This window comes from Jaculus jaculus, chromosome 1 (assembly GCF_020740685.1).
Source record: "Jaculus jaculus isolate mJacJac1 chromosome 1, mJacJac1.mat.Y.cur, whole genome shotgun sequence".
NCBI lineage: Eukaryota > Metazoa > Chordata > Mammalia > Rodentia > Dipodidae > Jaculus > Jaculus jaculus.
In genome coordinates this window covers 313,238,968-313,252,088 of record NC_059102.1, presented here as the reverse complement: position 1 = coordinate 313,252,088, position 13,121 = coordinate 313,238,968, and positions in this window count along the sequence as shown.

Genomic DNA, 13,121 nt, shown 5'->3' with positions numbered 1-13,121 from the left:
GATAATTATGGAGGAGTGCTTTTCTGATCTCTTTTCTAGAAAACATGCCAAATGGAGGGTAGTCAATTCAAAGACATGAGCTTCAGCATCCTGAGTCTATTGTAATATTCAAGTTCAAACAGACTCTTCAGTTAAAATTAAAATACCCACAGAAGACTTTGAGAATTGTGTACATAGAACGTACTAGAAGAAAAGACAACAAACTTAATGTTAAAGAATAAACAAGTTTTACGCAGGTAAAGAAGGGTGGAAAGGACGTTCTGGGCACAACACAAACAAAATTACAAAAAGTGTGAGAAGCATGAAGCACTGTGTTCAGTACTCAGTGTGCTAGGTTAGTGTTAAGTATGTGTGTGCTCAGAACTAAGTACATTAAGTGCAAAGCACAGCTAGTACAGAACATGTTCAAGACGAGGCCCATGCAATACTGAGTGTGTCAGCTCAGGGCTAAGCGTGTTCATTGTCAAGTGTGTTAATCACTGAATACATTCAGTGTTGGACACGTTTAATCCTAAAATGCTCAGTGCTCAGCATGTGTGCTCAGAAATAAGTACACCCAGTGCAAACATGTTCATGTTCAGTGAACATATGTTCAGTGCTCAGAAGCAGGAGTGTTCAGTGCTAAGAGTGAGACTGGTGAGGGGGTAAAACAGATGATGAGAGGAAGTGAAGGATGTGTTACACGCCCAGTCAGGGAGACCAAACTTGGTGGCTATAGGCTGTCTGTGGGGGGTATTGACTAAGTAAATGCATTCCTTGCCATGTTCTTGAAAACAGTGCCCTGAAGATACAAGGTGAGAATTCTTTTATTTTTATTTTTTATTTTAGAGACAGCAAGAGAGACAGAGAGAAAGAGAATTAGTGCACCAGGGCCTCGGCCACTGAAATCGAACTCTAGATGCTTGTGCCACCTGCTGGGCATGTGTGACCTTGTGCTTGCCTCACTTTTGTATGTCTGGCTAAGGTGTGATCTGGAAAACATGGGTCCTTAGGCTTCATAGACAAGTGCCTTAACCACTAAACCATCTATTCAGCCCAAGGTGAGAATTCTTGATAAATGACTTGGGCTGCAGTGTGGGGAGGAAGAAATCAGAGGGATCTGATCAGAGCCAAAGAGGACAAGTTAGCTCAAGCATCCATTCCCCACCCTGAGGAAAATTCAAATCCCTCTCAAGTTGTCTTCAAGTTCTGCAGTTTATGGTAGAAGATTTACATGATTACCTCAGGTTCAAGATTTCTGCTTGGGTTAAACTGGTTGAACTTTTAAACTGTCTGAATTTCTTCCTTCCCCAGAATATCCCTCGAGATGTAGCATGCAGGCAGGCCCTTGTCAACTTCCTGCTGACCACCTTTTATCCTCACAGACTGGCTTTCAACTCACGCAGTCAAAAACAGTCTTTGGGGGCTGGAGAGATGGCTTAGGGGTTAAGCGCTTGCTTGTGAAGCCTAAGGACCCCGGTTCGAGGCTCGGTTCCCCAGGTCCCACGTTAACCAGATACACAAGGGGGTGCACGCGTCTGGAGTTCGTTTGCAGAGGCTGGAAGCCCTGGCGCGCCCATTCTCTCTCACCCTCTATCTGTCTTTCTCTCTGTGTCTGTCGCTCTCAAATAAATAAATAAAAAATTAAAAAAAAAAACAAAAAAAACAGTCTTTGGAAGCCGGGCATGGTGGCACACGCCTTTAATCCCAGCACTCGGGAGGCAGAGGTAGGAGGATTACCGTGAGTTTGAGGCCACCCTGAGGCTCCATAGTGAATTCGAGGTCAGCCTGGGCTAAAATGAGACCCTACCCCGAGAAAACAAAAAACAAACAAACAAAAAAACAGTCTTTGTGTATAAAACAATGTTTTCTTACATTTTTTAGTGGGGGTAGAAGGAGGGGATGGTGTTGGGGATGCTTTCTTTGAAGTACTAAAAAGCTTTTTATTTTAAAATCTTTTGGCTTTCAATTTCTTCAGAACATTTTTAACATAAGACCCAGAATAAAAAGGACTGGAGAGATGGCTTAGTGGTTGAAGTACTTGCCTGTGAAGCCTAAGGACTCAGGTTCAGTACCCTAGTACCCACATAAACTAGATGCACATGGTAGCACATGCATCTGGAGTTCATTTGCATAGATAGAGGCCCTGGTACAACCATTTTCTCTCTCTCTCTCTCTCTTTCTCGTGAATAAATAAATAAATAGGATATTTTTGAGAAAAGACCCATCAATCACATGCCCATTTGCTAAATTGTGTTAGAAGCTAATAATCACATAGAAATCTGCATACAAATGTCTATAGGATTTTATTCACTATCCTTAAAACCTGGAATCCATTAAGTTGACCACCTATGAGTTAATGAATGTTTAGATGTTAGTACATTTATACAATAGTATATCAATCAAAGGTAAAAATATGAGTTGTCAAACAATGAAAAGTCATGACAAGGCTGGAGAGATTGCTCAGTGGTTAAGGTGCTTGCCTGCAAAGCCTAACTACCCAGGTTTGACTCCCCTGTACCCACATAAAGCCAGGTGCACAGAGTGGTTCATGCATTTGGAAGTCATTTGCAGAGGCTGGAGCCCCTGGCATGTTCATTGACCTTCTCTTTCTCTCTTTACAAATAAATAAATAATAATAATTAAAAAAAAATTTTAATTTATTTATTTGAGAGCGACAGACACAGATAGAAAGACAGAGAGAGGGAGAGAGAGAGAATGGGCGCTCCAGGGCTTCCAGCCTCTGCAAACGAACTCCAGACGCGTGCGCACCCTTGTGCATCTGGCTAACGTGGGACCTGGGGAACCGAGCCTCGAACCGGGGTCCTTAGGCTTCACAGGCAAGCGCTTATCCGCTAAGCCATCTCTCCAGCCCATAATAATAATTTTAAAAAGAAAAGAAAAAGCACAGGAAATCTTGATAAGTCAAAGAAGACCAACTGCAAAGAATATTTGCTATCTTATTCCAACTAGATGGCATTTTGGACTGAGGAAATGGTAGATGAAGTGAACAGGTTAGATGATGGGAGAAGTGGGAGAGGGAAGAAGATAAGGAGGGAAAACTGATATAGCACAGGAAATTGTAGGACAGAGAAACTAACACCTACAAAACTGGACCACTGATGCATGCCATTGTGTATTTGGCGAATCTCATACAGGAAATTTGTTCTAGCCACTATGGAAATAAATATGGAGGTCTCTCAAAAACGAAAAATAGAGCTATCGTATGACTCAGCTTTAGGACTCCTGGAAACGTGAAGGACGCTAGGTCAGCACACCGCAGCAGTGCTTGTGCATCTGTTCACAGTACTCAACTGTGGAACCAGCCCAGTGTCCACGAGCAGATGAGTACAGCTGAGAAAACGTGGTGTATATGCACAAGGAAGTTTTTATCTAGCCACAAAGAACAATGACATTATGTCATTTTCTGGAAAACAGATGCCACTGGCATTAGCATTAAATAAAACAAACCAGATTCAGAAAGACAAAGGTCACATATTTTCTTTAACTTGTAAATTTAGTTTCATGTAAGTGCATAAAGTCATATATATACATATACATATACATACATACATACATACATATATATACATATATATATATGTGTATATATATATATATGTATATATATATATATACACACACATACATATATATCTTACATTACATATATGACGCTACTCATGTGCCTTTTCCTCCTCTCCCCCCTCTCCTTTCTTCAGCTTGGTCTGAGTAGCTATTAAGATAATTTTCACTTCAAGATTATTTTAGCAAATGCTTGCTTTTCCCAGTTTATGTAGCTGTTAGATCAGTTTATCTTTTCCTTCTTTTCAAAAATATTTTATTTACAACTGAAATGTCAAATATTTACCATGAAAGCGTACATTTAAAAAAATGACTTGATAAAACCAATTGACATATACACTAGCTCGTGCATTTATTGTTTTTGTGGTGCAAGTATTTAAAATCTACTTTCAGTAATTTTCAACGTATAGGACATTGTTTTGACTATAACCACCATGTTGTACTAAAGATCTTTTGAGTGTATCTTCCTACATAAATGAAATTTATATCCTTTGAAAAGTATCTTCCCCAAACTCCTACTCACTCCCCCAACCATGATAACCATTTTTATACTCGCCACGTCTATGGCAATGTTTTTAGAGTCTACATCTAAGTGATATTTCATGGTATTTGTCTTTCTGTGCGTGCTCCTTTGGTTTAATATAATGTCACCTGGGTTTATCTTTGTCGCTGACAGGATTCTCTTCTGCTTCAGGCTGACTAGGATTCCATTGTGTAAATGCAGCACAGTTTTGTCCATTTATCTTTTGATTGGCATTCAGTTTATTTCCACATCTTGACTGTTGTGAATTATGCTGCATAAGCATGGGGGTTCAGGGGTCTCTTCAGCTCACTGCTTTTCTATCCTTCACATGTTGTGGTGGTTTGAGTGTAAAACATCCCTCATAGCCTCAAGTGTTTGTGATTGAACCTCTTACAAATGAGTTTCAAGAAGTGGGTGGTGGATCACATGGTAGCTGGTTTTGTTGTTGCTGCTGTTGTTTTGAGAAACCTCCACACTTTAATTTTACTGGCTGTGATGAGTTTACCTCCTCAGCAGCAATGCTCAAGGGTAAACTTTCCTCTGTAAGGCTCCCCTTAAATCCTCATAAATACTATCTTTCATCTTTGAAAAAGCTGCCGGGCGTGGTGGCACATGCCTTTAATCCCGGCACTCGGGAGGCAGAGGTAGGAGGATCGCCGTGAGTTCGAGGCCACCCTGAGACTCCATAGTGAATTCCAGGTCAGCCTGGGCTAGAGTGAGACCTTACCTCGAAAAAACAAACAAACAAAAAAGCCATTCTATCAGGTATGAAGACAATGACCCAGTGTGGCTTTAATTGCATTTCTCTGGTGATTGGCAATGTTGGATATTCTTGCATATGCTTGCTGGCCATTATGCCTTCTTTGAAGAAATATGTATTGGGTTACGTTTTTGATTTTTATAGTTGTTATTGTGAGTGAGAGAGGTTCTCTGTAGCCCAAGCTAACCTGGCACCACTAGGAAGCCCAGACTATCCTCAAACTCATAGTACTCCCCATGCCTCAGCCTTCTAAGAGCTGGAATTACAGGAGTGCGCTTTCTTGTGCATTTATTCAATGTGCACCCTGCACACACTTTCTCCCACTCTGCAGATGTCTCTTCACTCTGTTGGTTGTTTCCTCTACGGTGCAGAGGCTTTTAAGCTGGAGGTTATCCCGTATGTCTACTTTTAACACTATCGACCTGCTTTTGGTGACGCACCTAAGGAATCAATTTTCCAGAACAATATGAGGTCTTATTCTACTAGTACTACAGATTTCGGTCTTATATTTAAGTATTTAATCCATTTTATGTTGAGATTTACATATGGTTTGAAATAGGGGTTTAATTTCTCTCTTCTTCATGTGCATATTCAATGGCTCTTAGATCATAGTTTATTGAAGATGTGTCCTTTTCTCATTGCATTGTTGGAGCCTTGAACCAGCTGATTTGTCCCTGGGTTCTCCATTCTGTTCTGTTGGTTCCATGTCTGTTTTTATGCAGAAACCAGGGGGGCTCTGCTTACGATTCTTACAGTAAGCATTTTGAAAATATCCTACAGTTTTGCTTTTCTTCCTCATTTTAACAACATAAAACTACTGGTCCACAAACAGAAAATGTCTTTCCATTGACTTGGGTCTTTCTCAATGTTTCATGATGTTTCAGGGTCAAGATTTTCATATATTTTACTAAATTTATTCCCAAGCCCAATGTGGTACAAGCTACAATCTTAGCACTCCAGAAGCTGAGGTAGGAGGATTGTGAACTTGAGGCTGGAATGGGCTACAATGAAGAAAGCCAATAAATAATAAAGAGAAAAAGAAAGAAAGGGAAAGAGTTTATTCCTACGTATTTTTACACTACTGTGAATGGCTTTACTTTATTGATTTCCCTTTTAGACTGATTTTTTATCAGTATATAGAAACATTACTCATTTTTCTATAGAGATTTTATAATGTGAAATTTTATTGAGTCGTTTTATCAGTTCTAATAACCTTTTTGAGACATTTTTATGACTTTCTACACATAAAACTATGTCATCTGTAGGTAGGTAATTTCACTTCTTTCCCAGTGTGCCTGCCTTTGATTTCTGTCTCTTGCAGAGATAATATTTCTAGTGTGATGCTGAGTAGCAGCGGTAACATTGAGCATCTGTGCTTTGCATCTTATCTTAATAGAAAATACTTTTCACTTTGGCTATCAAGTGTGATGTCAACTATAGTTTTATCATGTGTGGTATTACTTATGTTGAGGAACATGTTGTCTACCCGTAATTTGTTAAGACTTAAAAAATATGGTTTTTATTTATTTATTCACAATGAAGGAGAGAAAAGAGACAGAAAGAATTGGCATGCCAGGGACTTCAGCAGCTGAAAAGGAACTCCAGAGATATGTGCCACTTTGTGCATCTGACTTTATGTGGGTACTGGGGAATTGAACCTGGGTTGTTAGGCAGGTGCCTTAACTGCTGAGCCATCTCTCCAGCCCCTGTTAAGAATTTTTTTAGCAAGGATGTTGACTTCTTTCAAATGCCTTTTCTGTATCTACTTAGGTAGTCATGTAGTTTTAGTTCTGTTAATAAAGTGTCTCATTTATGTAATTTACATATATGATCTTGCATCTTTTGAATAAATCATCCTTTGAATGATGGAATGCAATCTCCCATTTGCTGCTGAATTTAATGACGAAGTTAAGGGTGCTAATCTGTTATTGGGGTAGGCTTAAAACCTGGGGTGTTGTTGGCTAGCCTGACCTGGGGCTGAGCTGGAGTATAGGGCAGGCTTTGGGCTGAGGGTGTCAGAGGTTGTCCTGGTGCTCTATAGGAACTAGCCTGGATCTGTAGCTGCAGATGCTGGCTTGATATCTAGGGCTTCAAGGGCTTGACCTTCTGGTCAAGCAAGCCTGAAGCTCAGGGATGCTGGGCCCAGCCTGGTGCCAAGCCGTGTGGAGCTACAGATTGCTGGGGCTGGAGTGGCAGCAGGCTTTTCCTGGAGACCAAGTCCATTAATCAGTTCTGGTATTCTGAACTGCAGGATTCCTCTGCTGGCATGGGTCTGAAAATTTAATTCTCTAGTGCTGATTTGGAGTACAGTGTTTTAGAGGACTGTCCAGTGTGGGTTTTTAAATATTTTATTTGAGAGATAGAAATAGAGCGAGAGAGAGAGATAATGGGTCTGCTATGACTTCCAGCCACTGCAAACAAACTTCAGACACATGTGCCTCCTTGTACATATGCCTTACGTTGATCCTGGGAAATAGAACCTCGGTCCTTTGGCTTTGCAGGCAAACACCTTAATCACTAAGCCATCCCTCCAGGCCCAACATATTCTTTTTTGTTTGTTTGTTTTGTTTATCCTGATGAATCCTGATGTAGGGTCTGATGAAATTCTTCTCACTTCCCTCTCCCTTTCTCTTCACAGCTGGAGTTATAGAAGGTATGTGGTATCACAGTGAAATTCTCTTGCTGGAGCAAAACATTTTACCAGATCCAGCTTATGAGGGGAAAGGGGATTATTTGGCTTACAGTTTTGAAATGAAGCTTCACCATGGCAGAGCATACAGCCAGTTCACATCTTCATACATCAAAGGGAGAGAAAGTGAGAGAGCAAGCTGACTCTCAACACCCAGTTGGATTGGACTAATAAAACTCAAGATCCACCCTCAGCAACATATTTCCTCCAGCAGGGATCCACCTCTTAACATCACAACCAGCTAGGCACATAGTAGGAGACTTAATCACAAACACTTAAGGCTATGGGGGCAATTTACATCCAAGCCACATGTGGGTAATATAAAACCTCCTACCATCTTCAAAGCATCTTTTTTTATTTCTGTGTTGTAATCAGGAGAGAATTGCTAGAGTTCACTGACCAACAGCAGTGCCAGGTTGAGGGAGAAAGCCTGCTTCAAGACATACAAGGATGAGTGCTAAGAGGACAGTTGATCTTCTAGGGCGTCCTCAGTCACATGATGGGGGGGGCATCGATCTGTGCGGGCGCACACAGACACACACACACACACACACACACACATTCATGCGTGACACATTAAACACTAATCATCTATGGAGAGAGAAGGAGAGAGAGAGAGAATAAGTTTAGTCAAAGATGTGAACTCTTAGGTATACTGCATACCTGGTTGGCTCATCCAATACAAATGTTACTTAGAAATGTCCAACAAGTTATGGCTCACTCAAACATACACAATTAACATTATGTTCACAGAGTTTGTAGACTTGTGATTTTACAATGGCATTGAAAAAGCAGTATACAATGACTTAAAGGGTACAATCACATCCTGCCATATCAGATAATACACAAGGGTGTGCTATTTTGATTATTTTGTGGCTCTGGGAGTGAAACCTGGAATTCATGCACATTAGGTAAGGTGTTCTTCCATACCAATAGCTACACCCCAGCCCAAAAGCTTTGAAGTTACTAGTGAGAATCCCTGTAGCTGTGGAACAGAAGAGGTCTTGGCCTCATCATCTCTGGTATGGAGAAGCTCCTATATCATCATATCCCACTGTTCACAACCCTGGATGGCCCATTTGCCTTTAATTCATCTATCTTTCATCCAGTGCACATGACTGTTTGCTTTTGTGTCCCATATTAACTTGAATTTAGTTTATTTTGTGTTTGAAGACAGATTTTTTTTCCCCTTTCTAGCTAAGGTTGGCCTGGAATTTCTTTCCTCGGCCTTCTGAGTTTTGGGATTACAGGCACGTGCCACCATCTCCTGCTCTCAAATTCTGATTTTTGGTAACCCAATCCTCATTAACTAAATTTCTGAGAAAGCTTTGCTTTTCTTTTACATTGTAAAAAATAGGTTACAAATTAATTATTGCCTAAGGAATTTACCTAAACCCAAGTGTCTTCGAACTTGCTCATCTTTGTTTTGTCCATTGGTCTGTCCCTCTTTATCTCTCTGATTTATGGATTGATTATAGATGAAAATGCTTCCTTCCATTTTGTTTCCTTACATGTCATATATGGTTATAAGTTTCTCATCTCTCTGATATTTTAATCTTCCTCAGACTTTTTCTGCCATCAAACTATCTTTCTCTCTGGTTCTGACTCAATAATAATTTGGTTTCTTGTTCCATCCCCTTCTCTGAAGCTGTACCTGGTGAGCCAGGATAGAAGCATTGTGAGCCATGATGATGGCTGTGTCAGCCATGACACTGAGCCTGTCTCTCATGGGACACCTCACTCCTTCTGTTCTGGTGTGATCGGCAGGGAGTGAGATGTCAGATTCTGGCTCTTTGGGATCCTTGTTATGCTTCCCATGACCTTACCATGTCTTCATCCTCTACCTGCACCATACCAAGTTGTGGTAAGAATATTCCAGCCCATCCTGTTCTTGGAAGAAGTCATGTATTTGAGTATTTTTGCTTGTGTGTATGCATGTGCATAATGTAGCACTGGGTGTTTGTATGTACTATATGCACATGTATATGCTGTTATTGTGCCCCATGCACTCACCAACAGAGGTCAGACCTGAACATAGTGAGTCCTGTTCCATTGTTCTTCTGCCATTGCTATTTGACTGGTGAGCCTGGTAAGATGGGCGGGGAGGGTCTCTTACTGATCCCAGGGATTGTTATTTTTTCCCACCAGTTCAGGTGGGCCTGGAGTTATAGGCATGCAGAGCAGGCCCAGCTGTTAATGTGAGTTTTGGAGATTTCAAAATTTGAACTCAAGTAGGCTCAGACCTACCGCTCTCCCAATCCCTCATGCTTATGTAGGAAGTGCACTTCATCTCTGAGCCACTTTTCCAGCCCAGGTTAGGCATGTTAATTTCATGACACAGAGACTTCATAATCTGTGTTCTGAAAACAATATTCGTCCTTTTCAGTTACCATTTCACTTACAAATTAACATGTATGACTTAATTCACTGCAATTTTGCCACAGCATGCACTTGTTCTTCCTGAGACTTGTGTGACGCAAGTACAAAAAAAAAAAAAAACCCAACCAAACAAAAAATAAGAGTAAACTAGTATTAATTTCCTCATGCTAAAGAAGAGGAGTTTCTGACATTAAGTGAGTCACCCAAGAACACACAGGAAGTCCATATCTATTGCCTGGTAGAACATCCAGCACCTCAGGGAGATTGAGGACAGGTCTTTCTGAGCTCCCACTTATGTGTACGAAGCTCTTTAAGATGAATATGAAAATGAAAGACATTCTGTGGCTGAAGAATCAGGCATAACAATATACTTATTAACAAAAGCAATAACATGGAAATCAGCTATATAATAATAACACATGATGCGACTATAGACTGGATGCTGAAGTACTTATAAGCAAATATGTAGGAGGCTGGGAGTGTGGCTCAGTGGTGAAACATTTGCCCAGCAAGCATGAGGCCCTGGGTTTTATCTCTAGCAACACACAGAATTGCTACCTCCCCAAAATAAGTATTTTTACTTTTTATTTTACAGAGAAAGAGGGAGAGAGAGAGAGAGAGAGAGAGAGAATGGGTGCACCAGGGCCTCCAGCCACTGCAAACAAACTCCAGATGCGTGTGCCCCCTTGGGCATATGGCTTAAATGGGTCCTGGGGAATCGGACCTGGGTCCTTTGGCTTTGCAGGCAAATGCCTGAACCACTAAGCCATCCTCCCAGCCCCCAAATAAGTATTTTTAAAAGGAAGTGATTAGATAGTAAAAATGATTATTTGGACAAGGAAGTATGTCACCGTGTAAAGGGTACAAGACTTGGACTGAATTGAGCTAACTACCTTTTTTTATGTCTGATTAGCTCAAGGATGTCAAGCGAGTGATTTAAAATGTCTGAGCTCAGTTCTGTTAGCTTCAAAATAAATTGAGATCGTTTCCATCTCTTAAAGGTGAGAGAGTAATGTGATAATTGATGTAAAGTATACCCATTGGATGCTATTTCAGCTTGAGGAAGTGTTAGAAGCAGGCCAGTAAGGCCACTAAGACAATACGCACTAAGAAACAAGGCTGAGGCTGCCACCTGAATGGCTAGATCTGAGCCATTGTTACTGATTTCATTTTCTAAGATGGCATTTTCTCAAGATGGTCTGTGGTCACCAATATCAAATCACCTAAGAGTACTCATTAAGGGCACATTCAAATCCAGTCCTATGATTCTGTACTTTTCTAAGTAGGTGATTATACTTTGAATTATCTAGCTATAGACAAATTTAATTCTTTCAAAAAATGGGCTAGTTAGCCAATTTCCACTTCAGTGGAAGGTGACTCAATCATTCTGCATTATTAGTTCTTGTGCCGTTCTCTTTTGCCTTTTTATGGTAAGGTCTCAGAATGGCCTTGGACTCACAGTGATCCTCCTACCTCTGCCTATTTCTTTAGAAAGTTGTGCTTGCTTTTCCTCTGCCTCACTCTAACCCTTGTGCTTCTGAATAAACTGTGAGAAATCCCAATTTGCATATATCAAGTGAAATTATTTAGCCTAATTTTTGCTTCCTTCTCCTTTTTTGTTCACTCCCATCCTGTTGCCTCAAGTCATCTAGTTATCCATTCCTAAAACCTGGGGATCACTTGAACCTCCTTTCACTGTTCTTGAAGAATATCCCTGTCATCTGGTCTGGTCCCAATATCCTGTAGCAACATAAATTCCATGTTCAGTGACTCTCACCTCATCCTTGGGTTCTACATCACCATCCTAGTTTACATTGTGAGGGCTAAAATGCACATCATTTCTTTAATTTCTAAGCCACATCATTATTTATTAATGCATCAAATATTTCAGAAAGAGTTGTTAAAATAATATGTAGAAAATCCTCTACCCTGAGACATTATATATTAAAAAAAGTGTTATGCCAATGCTTAAAATCCTTGGGCAATACTCCATCACAGTACAGATGTTTGTTCCTTAACTTCATGTATGAGGAATTTCATCATTTTTCTCCACCCAGTTCATACTACTCCACACTTGAATCTAGCCACAGTAGATAGACTACCCATGATCCCCTCAGTTGTCCATGCTATTTCCCACTTCCATGAGTTTATATAAATGCCTCCCAAAACATCACTACCTATTCATTGGGAGCTCTATTAATGGCAGTTTGCGTTTTTCCATCTCTGTGAAGGATTCCCTGTAATTGACTCCTTTTCTTCCCCATTAGCTTTTATCATTAATTCAATAAATATATTCTGAGCACTCATAGATCAAATACCCCTCTCTGTGCTAAGGATGTGATGCATAAGTGCACAAACATAGAAATATCCCTGTTGTTGAGGCTTGGATTGTATTGGGATGGAGTATGCTGGATGTTGCCAATTCACAAAATAAATAATAAGTGCTGTGGAATACCAATGAACAGCTAACAGGGTACGGTGGTGGAAGTAGAGCAGCATTCAGTATTAAACAGGGTGTCAGAAATGCACCAACTTAAAAACTGAAGCTTTTTCAGACCTAAGAGAGGGAAGGGAATGAACCATACTTGTACCTCTGCAAGATGGATAATTTTAATGGACAAGATGGAGCAAGGGGCTATAACCATGAACAGGCTTCACATACCAAGGAACTATAACTCTGAATAGGTTTCACATGCCAAGGTGATTGGTGTGGTTGAAGTACCAAGAATTGTCACAGGGTTAGAATCCATATTTCTAAGACCTCGTATCCTGTAAAAACCTTGACTTTGACTCCAAACAAAGAAACTTGAGGAGAGAGGTAACATGACCTGTGTAACACTTTTATATTATTGGTCTTGCTGTGATTTCAAGAACAGGTTATGGCTTAGGATAGGCTGGGATCAAAACATCAAATTAAATGTGTGTGTGTGTGTGTGTGTTTAGCAGATGTTTATTATGACATACCTTTTTATTCACATTAATGGCTTCTATTGAGATGATAAATTCATGAGTCTCCCCCTGTGTTCCTTAACCTTAGGCCATTTATCTTGGATATTGTACAGGTTTAGTGAATGTTTGAAGGGAAAACATAAGGAAGCAGGTAGTAAAGCAGGAAGAGAGGGAGAAAGCAAGAAGGAACAGTGAGATAGAATAGAAAAGAATGTAAAAGGAATTAAATGGAGTAAAATTAAGTGAAATATAAGCTC